The 17955-nt window shown below is 42.0% G+C and overlaps 1 protein-coding gene and 1 long non-coding RNA gene across 3 annotated transcripts in view; one reads left to right on the top strand and one right to left on the bottom strand.

Moving 5' to 3' along the window:
- The window catches only part of CACNA1C (calcium voltage-gated channel subunit alpha1 C), a 457698-nt gene that overhangs the window by 231956 nt on the left and 207787 nt on the right, over positions 1 to 17955 (top strand). The window lies entirely within an intron of this gene.
- On the bottom strand, positions 14335 to 17509 carry LOC128788332 (uncharacterized). The gene is made up of 3 exons (XR_008431035.1): positions 17384 to 17509; positions 14847 to 14950; positions 14335 to 14577 (listed from the first exon to the last, which is right to left on the bottom strand). It is a non-coding gene; the product is annotated as an uncharacterized LOC128788332 (long non-coding RNA).

Below are 17955 nucleotides of genomic sequence, written 5' to 3'. Positions count from 1 at the left end.
AGGTTCCTGTGGCTGTGCCTTTTGGTGCAAGTTCCTCGGGCTGTGCATTTCCAGCAGGCTCACCTCGGAGCAGCTGCACGGAATAAAAGCAGTCATGTCTGTCCATGTCTGTCCATCAGGCTCAGCAGGGTGGGGGCTGCCAGGTCCCATGGCTTTGCAAAGGATATGTATGGGGAAACTGAGGATGAGCACAAAGTAAGAGGGAAGCAGCTGTCAAGCTGTGTGGCACAGCCATTGCCAGCGCTGGGTTCAGGTGTGTTATGATTCCAACACCTCAGTGCTTCTTTTTCTCTTTGTTTGCTGCAATAGCTGTAAGCCATGCTTCTCCCTCCATTTTCCATCCTTTCAGCTTCACTCTAAGTCCTAAACTGAAGGAAAAGGCAGGTTTTGCAGAGACCAGAAAACCTTCAAGCTCAAGCCCAGAGCTTCTTTCACTGGGAGACCTCAAAGCAGAGAGACAGGCTCTGGAGCATGGTTCAGCAAGTGCATCCACACATTCCCCTGAAACCTCAGCTCCTCGGGGAGCCCTGAGTGCCCGTGAGATGGCAGTGTTCCCATCTCCCAGGTGTGAAGGAGAGGCACTGTCCCCTCCCTGGTGTTTTGACACCACAGAAAGCCTGGTCTTGTGGCAAGTGCCACACTGTGAGCGGGGAGCACTGCCAGGTGTCCACCTGCAGCATGAACCCAGCATCACTTTGCTCTGAGAGATGCAGTCACTAAGTTTTATTTCCTAAATGAGATTGCAGCTGGATCCTGCCTGCCCCACCCCCCGTTTTCTTAGGATCCTGGAGTAAATTCTCTCTGCCTTAAGCTGAGAAGAGCCATAACTTCACTCTTGCAGCAGACGTTTAAGCCACTTCTTGAGAGCTGTGGGCAAGGTGATCCAGTGGGATCCAGCTGCTGCCCTTCAGTTCCATCAGTGAGCAGTAACTTACAGCTGATGCTTTCCTTTTCCACTGGTGATGCGATTGCTTCATCCTTTTAGAAGGACTTGAATTAATTTCTCAGGGATTGGACTCTTCTCATCAGGCTGCCTGTGACCCCTGATAGTGCTAATACTGCAAACCCAGACTTGATTAATCATTAGGCTTTTAAAGAAGATTTCCAAGCCTAGCTGCTTGGATTATCTGCAGCCACTGCCAACACTGACACAACAAGCTTTAGTAGAAAGGGACATGGTTAATGTTCAACTATACAAACAAACAAGCATTGCTATTTCTTCTCTACAAGACTAAAGTTTGGGAAGAGCTTTTTAGTTGCATTGAGTCTGTTTTCAGAACCTCAAAGTAATCACTTCATTTAAGGTCAGAAAGGTCTCTCTTCAGTTCCCCAGCAGCTCTAAAAATCACCCAAATATTTCAATGCCTGAATGAGAACATGATCTGTGAATTCAAACTTGGCCATGTGTAACAGGTGCAATTCTTTTACTTTTGACCCTTCAGGCTGTAAGTCCCATTCATTTGGAAGATCCTTGTGGGTCTCTTCCAACTCAGAATGCCCTGTGATCTGTGAAAAGTGCTGTTAGTAGCTTTAATATAAAAATGCTTGTGCTTCTGTTGTCACATTCCATTCATACAGCTAAATGTGTCCATTCATTCCACCACGTGACTGGTTTGAGCTAAACGCCTTTCATTTTCTGTGATTGCTGCCAGGCTTCTTGGTACCTCTTAGATTACTAAAAATTCTTTTTTTTTTTTTTTTTTTTTTTTTTTTTTTTTTTTTTTTTTTTTTTTTTTTTTTTTGAGGGAGTGAGGTTTTAGTCATGACATAAGCATGTACATGATCAAGGGAATCCTGAGCGTCCATCTTCAAGATACCCCTGGAATCAATTCTTGGCTTCACCATTGCCTAGTCCTGGACTCTGAGGAAGTCATTTAAACTACCATTTCTTGAGTGTGTTTCTGTGTCTGATTCCTTGTGGTTTATATCCTTTAGATATAAAAGAGATGTGTCTGTTGAGTTCTCCTTTGTCTCTTTGCCAAGGTCTGCATATTTATCTTTTCCTTAGTCCTTCCTTTTAAACAGGTTGCACCAAGTTTAGATGCAGTGATGTCAAACACTATTCAATAAGTGATGTGTAATACTTGTGTAATTTGTGGGACCTCTTGAGCAAGAGAAGATAAATTGGCTTTTGCTATCTTTGTGAGCTAGAGAATCTTATGCTAATGGCTTGTTTCAAAATAGATACTCAGAGAAGTCAGAGTAAGGAAAAAATTTATTAAATCATGAAACTTCTCTGGCTCCTAATATGGAATATTTTCCTTATAGAGCACTTTCAATTTTTGTCCAAAATCTTTCAAAATACCCTTAGCAATGGAGCTTTTGAACTTACTGTTGGAAGACTGCTTGATGTCATACTAGAACTACTTGTAAAGACAAATTGATGTTTCAATGAAAGTTTATATTTTCATAATTTATTGTCATTACTCATAGATTTACTACTTATTGCACAACCCAAAATTCCTCTCCTTTCTTAGTGTTTGTAGCCTTCAAGTATTTGTCATTTCTGGTTGTATTCTTTTTCTTCGTTGTCTTCAAGCCAAGGTCTGTGTATTTAATTTTCTTAACATCTTCTTTTAAATCAGCCCCTGGATGTTCTTGTTTGTCTTCTGCTACTGCTTTAGCTCCATTTTTGTTTAAGTTAATGAGATGTCTCAAAGTGAATGAAATATCCCTGAGTGTTCTAGAAAGAGGAACAGAGTCTTTTAAAGCTATTTTAATTCATGGGACTGTGAGGAGGTCACAACATCCCTAAATCAATGTGGAAATTCCCAGATATTCTGTTTATTACAGGATTTTCCATGTAAATAGAACACCTTGTAAAACAGATTTTTTTTTCTCCGTTTCTGGTCAGCCAGCACTCTCAACTTGCAAAGGCTCCTAATGTACCTGTGCAAATAAATTGTGCAGGTAGAGCAAATCTGGTGAGTTTAATTCAGTAGGGAGGCCAGTCTGAGCCCTGCCACTTGCTGTGTGAACACAGTCAGACTTGCTGTCCTCATGTGCTTGGGGTTTCCAGTTGTCATTCCAGCCTTTAAATCTACTTTCTCCAAACTTTCTGATTTCTGATCTAACTTTTCTAACTTTTTTTTTTTTTTAGTTTTAGTTTATAACCATGGCATTCTTTGTTAATAGACCCTTCACTTTTTCTGGAGCAGTGATGAAGATGTTAGGTAAAAAGTGGACTAACATACTTTCCTGTAATATTTCAGTAAGCTAAGTGTGCAAACTTGATGTAGAGCCAAACCCCAGATTTTGTTTGCTGTCATTGTCTGCTTTCACTTTGGTTGATTTTGTTCCCATCGAGATCCAAGCAAATTAATTCTGTGAGTAATGTTTCCTGAGATGCTTTGTCAAACACTTATGCTTCAGATACATCATGTATGCTATATTCCCTACAGCCACAAATTTTACAATTCTGTAAAAGATACTCAGGTTTTTCTGGCAGTCTCTAGTCTTTAGAACCTAGTGCAACTGAAAATTTTGTTCCATTATTCTGTAGTTTAGAGCTGACTGACTGTGGTCTGCAAACCCTAGTTTTGTGTTTCCTGTGGTCTGCAGAGAATTGTCTGGTCACAAAGTGCAGTCTCTTCCCTTGGACACTAAATTTCATTATAGGCACTTAGAGTACATTAAACACATTTCTTAATACTAGTCACGTGTATAAGCTGCTCTTCTATTTGCTACAGGACTGTGATCACAAATAAAAGGAAAGTAATGTATACAATAGAATGAAGATAGGGTGTTGTGTCTTAATTAGTTTGCATTAAGCAGTTGACCTCCCTGCAGAACAGAATATACTCTCTGGTAAGAAAGCTTAGCATCTCTTTGGCCTTGGAAGAAGGCCTGTGAAAAGGGAGCTACAAAGGAGCTCCACACCCTTTATATCCTCTGCTTTTGCTGGGAATCATTGTAGTTCTGTTTATGCATAGAAGAGCTTCTCTCTGTGTGTTGCCAGCCTCGCATATCCTTCTTTGGGTGCTGGGGAGTACAGAAAATTGTAGCACAGACTGCTGTCCTGGCCTCTGGGTGGCTGGCCTGGAGTCCCCTCCCTCCCTGAGTTCTCCTTGCAGCACATCTCCTGGTGCTCCCTGGTGAGATGCCATCCTTGTCCTAGTGATTGTTGCTTCCTCTTTAATTTTAGACTTCCTGTTTTGATCTGTTCTAATTTGTTGCCAAACAGAACAAACCAGAGTAATCATGCAGCTTCATATCTTGTGCTTTGTAGGTGTGCAAGTGCATTTGCACCTAAAGGGGGGTTTCAGGCATTTTTGTGTTCTCCTGCCCTGTTGAGCCTCCTGTTACTTGTCCGTGTCCTGTGACATCATTCCCTTCCTGCCATGGGCCCTGTGCCTCTTTCTGCACCTTTGCCTCTTGTGTCTGTAGTTTTGCACCCCTGGTTTCCCTTAGAAGCCAAGTTGTTCCATTGTCTGTGCCAGGGCTCCAGGGTTTTCTCTCTTTTGTGACCCACAGTTCCTTTTTTTCCTCTTTCAATTTCTTGTGCCCTCCATTCGTCATGGAGAGGAAATTTTGCCCTCCCAAGTACTTCCTTGCCTCATACCATTTTCCTCTTTCCTTTTCTGTCATGGAAACTAAAGTGGAGCCTTGCAAAGAGTCAGGTTATGATGCCTAGATTTGTCATTTCAGATACTGGAAGTTATAAGAAAGTAAAATTTTCTACATGGCCTGTACTTTTAGAATATGTTTAAACCTTTGTCATCTTGACCAAAATTGCTCTTTGGATTCTCATTTTGCAGAACATAAATATATTTTATTTTCTTCCTTCCTCTAATATGCATACATTTTACTCTATTTCCCCCAAGTGGGACGAGGTTTTTTGCAAGGTCTATCTCCTGCAAATGAGAAAAATAAGATTTGTTTTACTTTGTAATCTTTCATTTTCTTCATTAAGTATAATCACAAAACTGTGAGTGAAGCTTACTGTTGACATTAGTTCTTTAAATCTCTGTTTAGGACAAATGTCCGTGCCTTAATGACCTAGGAAAACTTGTAAAAATTAATTAGATATGCAAAATAAACCCTTTTATCATGATGATGAATTTTGGGGCAAAGAAAACTCATTCTTAGCATATCTTTGTCTTCCATTACTACAAGTACTGCACAAATTCCTTCACAAGTGAAGGTAGATAAGAGAGCTACATAAAGAATATCTTTAGATGGCTCTGACCCAGTTAGCTCTCCTCAGCCAGGAACCAGAATACCTTTGTCTTATTTTCTGCTGGCCTGTGTTTTTCTGAGTAAATTTTTCACCTGCTGGTATCTCTGATTTTGTATTATTGTTCCTATTACTGCAATCCTAAGAGATTTATCCTGCGCATATTAGTGTTCTGTCCTGTTGAACTTTTAACCCCTGCTGAATTCCCACTGATGGAAAGAGCCTCTGCATCCCTGGGTTTCATTTGGCTAACAGCTGCCCCATTTGCTTAAGCTCCAGGATAGAAAGAAATTGTCCTTGCTGCTGTTTGTGCACTGACAAGTGAGTTTTCCTAGCTGTTTGATTATGCACCCTTTTCCTGCTCTCCCCAACTTTCACTGTTCCACACACATTTCACTGAGCTGTGACTTGCACAGTCAATGAAGTAGGGGGATACTGGGTAGCTCTTCCAGCTGGCTGAAGCCACAGGGAAGGAAGGATATTGTAGTGAGGGTGTGGGATACTGTGGGAAGGACAGAGGGAGCAAACAAGAAGCAGATCAATAGGATGACCTCAAAGCAAAAGGACCTTGGTTTTGTTTCTGTGCTACCTCACAGGGTTCTTGTGTCCCTGTACCATCATGTCAGTCAGGATTTGGGGAAGAGGGGTAACTGATGCTTTCCAAAGTGCTCCTAACTCTGATTGAGCAGCTGCTGGGTCTCCCCTCCCTAAAGGCTGGTCTGGAACCTTCCAATGCCAGACACGGGCAAACTGTCTCAGGTGAGTCATGGAGGAGAAGGTCACACGCTGGCTTTGGGTCAGGCAAACAGGAGTTAAACATCTTGGCTCATGGAATGTCCTAGATTTGTTTGAACAGTGCTGAGAAAAATCCCTCTGTTAACAAGATTGGCTGCATTCACCCAGCCACCTTGGGACAGCAAAAGGAGAACAGCGTGCCAGCGTGTTCTGCCAGTGCAGCTGCTGGGGTCTGCTGGCTCTTGTGAGTCCTGCCTTGGAGCTTTCCCAGGATTAAATTGCTGGCACTCCTTGCATCAGCAATGAGCCAGAGGCAAGTCCAGGTTGTCTCTGCTTTGTTTAGATCACCTGAGCTCCCTCCCTCCAGGCTCTACCTTTTTGGTCTGAAGTTAGAGACTTTGCAAATTGCATTTTGGTGTCCTTGCACCCAGTTACTTTGTCCTTCCTCCTGCTGACCTAGGTGAAGGTTGAAGAGGAGCATGCCACTCTCCATGTGGGTCACTTCATGTCATCAGGACCTGTGATAAGATGGGGTATTAGAAATAATCTATTTGCCTTTCAGCTGCCTATTAAGAAATGTTGGTGCAAGTGTGCATGTTTGGGATTTTAGAGAGAGCAGACCTGTACTTGTAGCCAGGCCACCTTAGGGAGGGATCTCATCAGCTGTGAAAGCCTCAGAGGCTCCAGATCCCCCAACACACAATTTTTTACAAGTGGGGGCCACCAAAGCATTTCCTGAAGCTGGTGAGACAGTTAAAGTGGATGCCTACTTGATGAATGAGTGTCCAGAACAGTCCATCTTGGAGGGGCTAAAGGCAAACAAACCAAATAACTGAGCTTTACCCTTTTTAATCTCATTCCAGTCCAGGAGCAGCAATTTCCAAATAATAGTGGCTGATTGTATGACTTTCTCCAATTCCAGAATCTTAAGGTCCCAAATTAAACGGATTTACTATAAATTTATGACTGACAGCAGCATCCTTTATGGTCTGATGTCCTTTTTGTACAACCTCTGAGGTGCATGTGCCCGAGACTGATTAAAATGTTGAAATGCTCCTGCTGCCCACCTCAGAGAATGTCACTTGTCTTCTCCAGACCCAGATTCCTGCAGTCTTTGAAGAGCAAGCTTCAGAAGGAAAAGGTCAATGCACTTATCTGCAAACTACTGTTTTCATCTGTACATTAAAAAAAAAATTATATTAACACAATTTGTACATACAACAGGCTTCATCTGCAGCTCCATGTATTTTCCACTTAGAATAACCCAAAATAACAAGTTCTAAGAGTGCATTAGTAAAGAGGAATATTTTCTAGGGTAACCATTCCTCCAGACTGCACAACAAGCCTTGACCCTGAGGACTCTTGTTCTCTTGGGAATGGCAGGGAAGTGCTCTGGGCAGAATCCCAGTCCTCGGGGCATTGCTTAATGCACATCCATCCTTGTGTTCACTCCAGTTATAAACAAACAGTGAGGTCTGAGTGGGCTTTGCACCGTTTGGGTCTAAATGTATTTCCTGGCCGCTTCCAAATGCTGTGTCTGAGGGCGTGCAGCCCTTTCCTGAGCAGGAAATCAGGGATAATGGGGGGACCAGAAGGCTGAGGCGTGGTGCACTGCAGTCCAGTTGGAGCCCAGTGATTAAGCCTTGTGTGCTGGCTCCAGGCTGCTCTTCCAGCCTGTCCTGATTGCAGCCCCGTGGCTGGAGGGTGCTCAGCTGCCTCCAGCTGCAGCAGCAAAGCCACTTGTGTTTGTTTTGGTCTCACTTATGCTGTTGCTGATTTCATCCTTACACCAGCTGATAAACCTGGAGCAGAGATGCAATCTGCAGCCTCGCTGCTTGGGCAGCACAGAGATCTTCCCTGGGAACGTGCAATTGTGTAATTTGAAGCAAGGTGACTTTATCTGAGCCTAGTTCACTTTTCAATCTCATTTCTGTTTTGCATACTCTGGGGATGAATCTGTACTCCCTTTCCCGCCCTGGTTTAAAATTTCTCTGATCCTATTTTAGTAGACTTTTTTCCTAAGCCCTGAATTAAAAAGGGTTGATTTCTTAGTGCAGAAAAATGCAACACTTCTGCAACATATTCCCAAAAGACTCAAAAGAGAACTCCTTGGGTGTGGAAGCTGACTTGGATAAAGGAGATAGAGTAAAAACTAGTAGTATTTAACAAACAAAATGGAGACTGAAGTATTTGGAAACATTCTGATTGTGAAGCTGCCTGGCTTGGAGAAGCAGCTTGAAAATCAAGTAGTGGAAGCTCCATCTGTATAATGTGGGCATAATAAAAGCATTGAAGGGGAGAATATGCTGTAGAGCCCAGCCCTGTTTCTTCAGCTGCCACTGTTACAATTATTCTGATTTTGCTGTCTGGGCTATTGGTAGCTTTGCTTCTGCCATAATAAGAAGTATGTGTCTCTGTGTGGTATTAACCATCAAATGAGAAAAAGGGGGGTCCTTCAAGGCCAGGGGTGAAAAAATAATAAAAGAGTAAATCTCTTCTTTGTTTCTCTGATCATCTCTGTGGGCATTTTACCTCCCCTTGCTCTGCCTCGTTCTCCCCGACTCTTTGTCAACAATAGGAACAGAAATCTAAGTTTTATATATAGCATTTATGGGGCCTCTGTGCTTGGCAGCACATTGTGCTGTGGTTTTGGGGCTGGAAAACAATTAATGGGGCATTGTGGCATTTTTTTTCTATCCTTGGCAGTTATTATCTGCAAAAAATCAAGTTTAAGTGAACTCTGCAGATCTTGGGTTATGACTGTAATACCTGGGCTGCAACGTGAGGGACACTGTGCCTAAATTGATTAGACACACTAAGAAGGTGGGGCTTTGTAAATTTATATTTACAAAGAGACATGAGACAAATGAGACGTGAGAGTCTTCTTGGCTCTTGATCATATGCATAGGTTGCTGAGAGTTTAAAACATTTTTTTTCTGGACCCAAAGTGATCTTTTTAAAACATACAAGTAGCATTGCTGGCTTAAAATGCAGCGAGCCTGCATGAGGGGCTCTGAACAAGACAAGTGTCATTATTTGATTCCAATAATCTGAAATTTTGGAGGATTTTGCCCCAGCTGTGAAAAAAGCTCCAGCTGTAAGCCTGCAGCAGTTGTCTGTGGCTCTGCAATCTGGCCAGCCCTGGAGTGAATATAACTCTAAATTATTATTATTGGATATACATGTGTGTTTTGCATACTTGTCTTTGTGCTGTAGGGCTTTGTGATCTATGACCTCAAGATGTTTGAAAAAGTATTAGCCTTTAATATTAATTAGTCAGTTCAGGTGGGTCATATGACTGAGGGAAGAACAATTATTGATTATTAAAAATTAGATTAGGAAAATTATATCAACTAGATTTTTAAAGTGTTGAGGCAATAAAATGTTCATATAGGCAAGATATTAATTAGCAATGAAATGCTGGACTGGGCTCTGCTCTCAATTTGTAATTCCACTCTAGTTTTAAAAAAATCATACTTGTGGGAAAATGGTGTGAGGGCATGGAGGCTTAAGGCTCACACATCTAATTTCACTGCACACATGTCATTAATAAACTGTGAAGTTGTGAATTGCAGTGATATGAATACCTGAGAGCAACTTTCTTCTCACATGACACCAAGACACTTGAAATTCCCTGGAATTCTCTGACAGTGGCTTCAAGGTTAAGGCAGGATGAAGCTGATGGCAGGTTATATTTAGCCCAGGTCCTTGACTCCAGGACTCTGTCCCCTGCTGGTGCAGCTGGACCCATCTCCAATGACCTTCAGTTCACATTGTAAGCTGGATTTAATTTTTGGGACATTTGTAAATAGGAATTGGGTGTGGATGGATTTTCACAGGTTGATTATTTTGTGATAGCTCGGTCCTCTGCAGTTACATTTCTTTCAGCTTTAGTTTTAAAAACATTAACATTCTAGCCTGCGTAGTTTTTGCACTTTGAAAACGCGTAGTAAAGCCTCAAATTATAAATCAAAGAAAAACATCTATAAACACTGTTCTGCTGTTCATATTAGGCCCTTTTAAGGCAAATTCAGGATTTGTGTGTTTAAGCGCTGTTTGTTATAGTATGTCCTGGTTTGAAACAGATTCAGAGTTCTTAGAAAAAAAGTCATTTGAAAAGAGCAACCAGCAGTATACAAGAAAGTGCAAAAATGGAGTGTGGAAGAGCTGATTTATGATTTACCCTAAAATTTGCTTGAAAAGGAACAGAACAGGGGACATGTTACAAGGCAGGTTGGTTTGTTTATCCTTGTTATCCATTAATCACGCTGGGTGCAGTGCTGCTGAAAACTGTAGGAGCTGTGCTGGGTTTTTTTTCTTTTTTTTTAAGTAAAGTCAGCCTTTGGGAGGGAACTGAAGTGTAGATGTCCTGAAGGCATCTCTCCTCTCTAGACGCTGTCGCATGAAGGAGACTGGCAGGGACGTGTCATTTCTCTCACCCTGAGAGAGTGCACTGCACGTTCTGCTCCTTCCTTTGCATTACCAAAGAGGAAAATGTCTTCTCACCCTGAAACTGCCAAATGGAGGTCTTAAAACCATACTCAGTTAAGCTGGAATGGCTGAGTATAATGTATGTTCCTCAAACTGAGTGCAGTGAGGAGGCCAAAATCTTCACGCTGTGTTGTTTCTGCATTCATCTCATTCCATGCTGTCCCCCACTGGAAGGGAGGGATGAGTGCCACAGGTGGGACCTGATCCTGGGAAATTATTACCAATATTCAAGGTACTCCATGACCAGGCTTGCATGAGTTTCTTTAGACCTGCTTCATAGCCTGTGCATGCTAAAACTTTCCTGGGATTATATAAATCTGATCGCTTGCCGTTCGTGGCAGAGCAGAGCTGCAGCAGATGAGCTCCTGCTGCCTCTCCTGGGATCCTGCTGGAAGAGAGAGTCTCGGTGTGTCTGCCTGCACTGCTCCTGCTCATTCCTTCCACCCAGGCCTGCTGGTGTTTGCTGGCAGCCTGTCTTGTTTGTTAGTGTCAGGAGAATTGGGCAGAGAGCAGCTCTGGGGTGCATGAGAGGAATGTGGGCTCTCAAGCAGATGCTGCAAGGACCACCACAAGGACCATAGGTGACCCACTGAGATGCTTCCTTTTGCCCACACCTTTTTAGGGAGCTGTTTGTGCTGGATTTAATGGCAGACAGGTGAATTGGGTATTGTGCAAGGCCTCCAAAATGCAGCAAGTCTTTCTATCCATAACCGGTCTCCTTTCTTGACTGCTCTTTCTGCATCCTAATAAGTGAATCCAGATTGGTTATACTAATAATAATCCACCAGAAGTCCAAAGCCTACAGTCATGGAAATTTACTTCTCCTTTCAGTGTACCAAGATATAAGCAAATAATTACGTTTTTAATATTTGGTAGCGCCATGCAGAAAAATAATATCCGTAGATTTCCCAACACCAAAATCAAATGGAACCCACTTAATTACTAACAAGTAAACAATGATTCTTCCTCCTTAAAATACCCAAACATGTTCATAATTAGCTAATTAAACCACCACATAAATGATTATTCAATATAAAAGAGTGACGGAGAGGCGGGCAGAGGAGGAAAAGCAGAGAAATCATTACCCGCAGACACATTTCTTTCTCCAAGGCAGCCAGTGAATCGGTACAGGAGAGATGATGAGTAGAAAATAATAGGAACAGCAGCAATAATTAATGTGCTGGCAATAATCAACTTGCCAATATCTGCAGCTTGAAGCCAGCCAGTGTGTTTGTTGGCCAGAGAAGACCACGTGTGAGAAGATGGTCCCCTGTTTCTGAGCACTTTGCCATTTTCTGCAGCAGACAGAGGAGTTGCCCTAATTCAGTGCTGCTGAATGGCCCATGTAAACCATCACTGTGCCTGCTCAGCCTTTGCTCGTGGTAGCCCAGGATAGAAGAAATAGATTTCCCCTCTCTCCTTCTTATTGTAGCTTGAGAAGTCTGAGAGGTTACGGAAGATCTGAATGTTTTGGTTAGGGAGGCCAATTAGAGAACTAGAATTTGATGTCTCTTCTGCAAATTGGTAAGAATTGGATAAAAAAACCAGGAAAGGTCCTCTCTCCTTGGTGATTGGGTGTCAATGCAGAGTTTTTAATGACACTGCTATGCAAACCAGCAAACTCCTGCTGGCATTTCATATAGACAAATAAGTTCATTCAGGTGATGTTGACATACCCAAACAAAAGTGTTTAGTAAGGAGCCCCATTGGCTTAAAAAAAAAAAAAGTTATAGAATCATGAAATGGTTTGTTTGTAAGGGACCTTAAAGATCATCTAGTTTAAATACCCCCCACCATGGGCAGGAAAACCTTCTACTAGACTGGGCTGTTCAGAGCCCCATCCAGCCTGTACTTGAACACTTCCAAGGATGGGGCATTCACAGTTTCTCTAGGAAACCTGTGTCTCACCAGCCACACAGTAAAGAATTCCTTCAAATAACTAATCTAAACCTGCCCTCTTTCAGTTTAAAGCCATGACCCCTTGTCCTGTCACTACATGCTCCTCTAAAAAGACCCTCTCCAGTGCTCTGGAAGACCCATGTTGTGTAGGTTGAATTTATATTTCCAAAAGCATACCAAAGATAATTAGCATTCCTTAATTTCTGTGTCTTTTCAGTGTTTCCACTGCCTTTGTCACTCTTGTTCCTGAATCTTGTCTTTCAGCCTCAAGGCAGTAGAGTTCCTCTTTCCCTGCAGGGATCAGGCTGAGGGGATTTCAGTGTCTTCCCTCAATAATCAGTGATATTCTGGTTGTTTAATGTTTGGATTATTTTTTGCCTTTAGTTTTTTGGGTTTTTTTTTTGTTTGTTTGTTGGTAACAGTTAAAAAAGCAGTTAAAAAGCAACAAGACTAAAAAGGCTATTTGTTAACCAGGGAAAGAAAAAAAGTTGGAAATATTGTTCAACAGGATGAAAAATGAAGTTGCCTACTGGGTTATGGAGAAAAATGTCCTTTAGTAATTGTATGAGTCAGATTAATTCTTTTCCAATGTTGTAAATCAGTAGGCTTTAATCTTTTTTACTTTAGCAGTTTGGTGAACAACACCGATCTGTTGGTTTTCTTTCTTTATACCTAAACAATTTTTATAAGACTCTTTTGTATTTTGGTTTTGGAGACGCTGTTTTCATGATCACTTGTGATGCAATAAAGCGGTCACATCTCTGAACAAGCATTGCAGAGCTGAGGTATGAGTTTTGTGCACTTCAGATTCTCTTTTCAGAGAGAACTGTGTGCAGTGTTGGGGCCTTGATAACTTAAATTGGGCAATAAATTGAAGTGATGTCTTAATCACTCTGTGTTTTAGCTTTTCTGCCATGTCACTGAGATGTTTGTGCTGTTGAAAGGGGAGTTTTTGTTCAGAGGCTGCTTAACAAGAAAACTGCAGAGTGACTAAGGGTAAAAAAAGAGGAAAAGCAGAAATGAAGCCTAGGGAGAGGGACCTAGACATGAGGGATCCCTGCAGCATTGATCAGTCTTGTCCAGAGTACCCAGCAAGAAGCAGCTTCTGGGCAGGTGAAACTGGACTGAAAACCAATTTTGGACAGCTCCTGGCAATTTGACATGAAGGGGAATTGAAAAGAATAAGATGCTTATCTGCCACAAAGACGAGTAATTGTAAAATTTTGTGTAAAAAGTACAAAGCTCCTGGCATAGCTGGAAAAGACAACTCTCTATCTTTTTCCATGAAACACAGAGAGAGCTGCTGAATTAGCTCAGGAAACATTGGTAGATGCTTTGATACAGACAGGGAGACCAGAATTTGGATGGATGGCTTTTAAAATATTGGCTCTAATTCACTGCTGTGCCCTTTGCAGGACTAACAAAAGCGTGGAGAATGTGGCTGTGGGATTTTGGGGTTTTCTGGGAATTGCTAGGGAGTAATTTTGACCACAGTACAGGTTAGAAGTTTAGCAGCTCTTGCCTCCAAAGGTCTGGACCAACAGTTGGGAATTTTTGTTCAGAGGATACTTAAGAAGAAAACTGCTGAGTGATTAAGGGTAAAAAAAGAGGAAAAACAGAAATTATTAGGGAGAGGGACCAGACATGAGGGATCCCTGCAGCATTGATCAGTCTTGCCCAGAGCACCCTGCAAGCAGCAGCTTCTGGTGCTGTCTTGTTTGGACTCCTCATGCCTCATTGTCAGCTTCTGCTGACTCCCAAAGAACACATTTTTCTTGTAAGCTTTCATTACAAAAAAAACTAGCCTAGGGATTAAAAACATCATTACTATAGGGTCCTTGCAGTGTTTTATCAGGAGCTTGGGAACTCTGTCAGAGTGTGACAGAAGTAAAAAAAAAAAATGTATCTAAATAGGGGTGATAAAGTGGGATGAAAATGGGAGAAGTCACAGGTAGGAGGACGAGACAAAAGCCATCAAGTGCGAGGAAGAAAAACAAAGGGGAGTCGAAGTAACAAGCAATTAATTTGTAAAACAGTTTCCAAGTTAAGCTCTATTTCTGTGACTGTGCTTGCTGCAGTGCTCCATGTTGTCTTGTATCCACGATGAGGATCCCTGGAGACAGCAAACCATCTCTCTAAAACAGGCATCTGTCCTGTGTGCCTTGCAGAATGCCATTGTCCTCTCTCCTGCAAAGCTGCCTTGACTCAGTCCCTGTGGTCAACTGCCTTCAGGCCTTTCAAAACTATGTTCAGCTGTCCAGTGTCTCCAGGAGAAGCTGGCCAAATACAATTTTTTTTTTTTAATTTTGCATATTCCTTACCTTTCTTAAATATTCTGAGTTCAAATATCCTTGCTTATACTGAGTATGTCTTATTTCTATTCCTTTCCTCCCTCTTGTCTATGTAGCTCTGTTATTCCTGGGTAAGCTTCACAGCCAAGTAATCTTTTTTTAGTTATTGTTTTTACCCATTAAAAAAAAAGGATATTCACTCTTTAGGGAGAAATCCTTGCGCTAAATTGTTTTCTCCACCATTCTTGGCCTACCACTGAACATGGTGCTGTGATCCTCGGCTTCACCTAGAGACAGCTTGGCTTCTTTCTGTGTGCTCTTTTGAAAGCTGTCTGATGAGCTGACTGAGAGATAAATGCTGCAATGAGAGAGGGAGAGGAGAAAAAAAATTATTTTTTGGACATAGGATGTCCTTTCCCTTTCCTTAAGTGATTAGAGGCAGATGTCAACACTTCAAAATAGGCAGCAAAAGTCATTATTTGGTGCACAAATGGCTTTCCTCATATACTGAAGAGGTTTCAGGGGCATTTCAGAGTTAGGTACTTCTGAGGAAAATTTGAGGTATGGAAAGGTTGGCTGCTCTTAGGGTGAAACTGGACATTCACCAAGAAAAGAAAGCTTAGATTGATATAATTGAGAGAAGACCTACAAATGGCCCAACAAAAAAAAAAAAAAAAAAAGGAATGTGAATTCTTTCTTGCCATGCCCTGGAAGTCTGTTTCTCATCGTGCTTTGGTTTATCTTTTCTTTCTTTCTCCCTCTTCATTTGCCTGTATCATTTTTATTTATTGCTCTCCATCCATTCTAGTTTTAACATCCCCCGTTAACACGGCACAATGTAAATATCATGCACAACTCTCTTACCTAGTAAACAAGTGTACATGTTAGATATTAGAACATGATTAAGCAACTCTGAACACATCCTGTGTCCTAGATCCTGTATGACTCATATGTCATGGCAGTTAATCAGCTATAATTGAGTAAAGCAGGAAAAAAGGATAAAACCAAAAAAGAGGGGGCTTGGTTGATTTTTATTCTTTTTTAAATAGTACAGGAATTCTTTTCCATTAATAAAAGAAAGGAGATTTTTTTTTTTTTTTGTGTTCCCTCCATTTAAAGATCTGGGAATGCTCTGTGTGTTCCTTGCAGGCAGATTGGGAGTATACAGAGGGATTAAGCAACTCTCCACAGGAATGCAGGCATGCTGAGCAGAGATACAGATTTTAAATGAGGCAAAGCCACTGAAGAGCTCAGGGTACAAAATAAAGCAAGCTCCACCAGTCAAATAAAAAGTGCAGAACATGGGAATTTCTCTAATCGAGGTAGACCTTATTTATCTAGCAGAAATTAGTCAAAACTAAGAGTGGCACTTCTAATTCATGAGGGGGAAACTGTTGGGATGTTAATATCACATCACATTAAATTGTTCAGAAAGGAAAGTTTCCTGAGGAAACTTGGGATTTTGGGTTACAGAGCAATACAGATGATGCAGTGCATTTTCAGGTCTCCCTCAGAGGTGGGAAAACTCAGAGGCGAGATATAAGAGAGAAATGTATCCATTAAAATATATTGGTGCTCACAGGCTTGCAAACATGGCAGCATTTCTTTTTTTCCTCCTAAATGGCCTGAATTTCAAAGAGTGAAAATCAGAAATTAATAATATTTGTCATTCTTGGGTTCTTTTGTACCTAAACACCGGCATATTCTTAAATAGTTAAGAATAACTGCTAAAGCTGCAGTATTTCTCTCAGAAATTACTGCCTGATAAAATGCAGACCCATAAAAAGTATCTTAGAAGGCTGTAAAGCTCCTCTTGGGGAGAGCACAGAGTAGGAGTCCTGGTGAAGGGAAGTGTATTGTGGGCACAGCTGTGGCTGGAATAACACCACATCCCTCCTTCTGGGGCTCCACCAGTCCACATCCCTCCTTCTGGGGCTCCACCAGTCCACATCCCTCCTTCTGGGGCTCCACCAGTCCACATCCCTCCTTCTGGGGCTCCACCAGTCCACATCCCTCCTTCTGGGGCTCCACCAGTCTTTCTGGTTATTAGAGCCCTGATCTCCCTCCTTGGGAAGGGTTTCCTTGCCCACACTGCGATGCTCTAGAGCAGCACCACCTTGCCCAAAGCGTACCAGCAGGGATTTCTTAAGGAGCATGGTGAGTTTGAAGGAGGCAAGAATGCTTACTGTCAGTAGAAAGTCAATATTCTCTCTTTTTACTTATGTCCTGTTCAGAATTTGATCTGGAGTCTCCATTTCCATCAATCTACCCACAGCATGAATTCTCTGGATTGCCTTAAAGGAGGAGTTCTGTGGCAGTGAGCTGTACTGTGCTTGTTTTACAAGAGACACCTAGAGATGTACCCCTTGTTGTGCACTCACTAGGTGCACCAGCTTTTTAGATAATTGGTTTTTATTCTGTGTTTTAAAGAGGAGAGGCCTTCTGCATTAGTCTGTCACAGTCCCAGAGAGTTCACCCTGTCAGTTTACTGTTTTACTCGAACTGAATCACAATTTTGTGAGGGAAGTTTTGGTTCTGCAGAGAAAAGAAAGGATGGTAGGTAGCAGGTTGGTGGACAGGGTGTAGCTCAGCTTCACTGGGGTCCTGTCAACTGGTCCAAATTAGGGTTAATAGAGAACAGGAGAATTGTGTTGTGCAGATAAGTATTGAAATTCCCCCTCTGGTGAGTGCAGCCTGTCCCTACTGTGCAAGGCAGCCTCTGCACCCCAGTCAGCAATCAGCTGTGGGTTTGACAGCTAACACTGAGCTTTTAGCAAGTGAAAGTTCCTACCAGCTGCAAGGCAAAAGAATTCATCATGCTGTGATATACCGTATCTTCCTGTAAAAATGTTGCAACAAAAGGCTGCTGAACTGTTTTTGGTAACTTCTTGTTCAGACAATTTCCTGCTGAGAGAGAATTTTGGTGCTTCTGGTCCCCATTGGCACTGCAGTTGCATTTGTGAGGTCCTGGTGTCATTTTGATGTCACAGTGCAAATGTCACCAAATAATAGGTGTGTTCCTAGGGCACTTTGTGTTAGTTTGCAAAAGTGAGCCAAAAAACCATCCTTCTGGATAAAGAAGTTTCTTTGGCAACTCCCAAACATTGCCTGCTATGTACACCATATCTGTGATGTGGAATAGCAAACCCCCCAGGATTCCACCATCCCTCTCCTGATTTTCTCATGAGGTGGTAATCAGGGAGGTCCAATTTCCAAACTTGTCTCTCAGTTTAGAACAGCTTTTGGTTTGGACGTGGAGATCCAGATGTCTGTGCTTTCAGCTGAACCTCTGGAAATCCCTGTATCCAAAAAGAAAAGTGGAGTGCAAAACAAAGCAACAAAAGAGACAAAGAGGTTAGAGAG

This window comes from Vidua chalybeata, chromosome 5 (assembly GCF_026979565.1).
Source record: "Vidua chalybeata isolate OUT-0048 chromosome 5, bVidCha1 merged haplotype, whole genome shotgun sequence".
Classification (NCBI taxonomy): Eukaryota; Metazoa; Chordata; class Aves; order Passeriformes; family Viduidae; genus Vidua; species Vidua chalybeata.
This window is presented reverse-complemented; position numbering and strand designations above follow the sequence as displayed.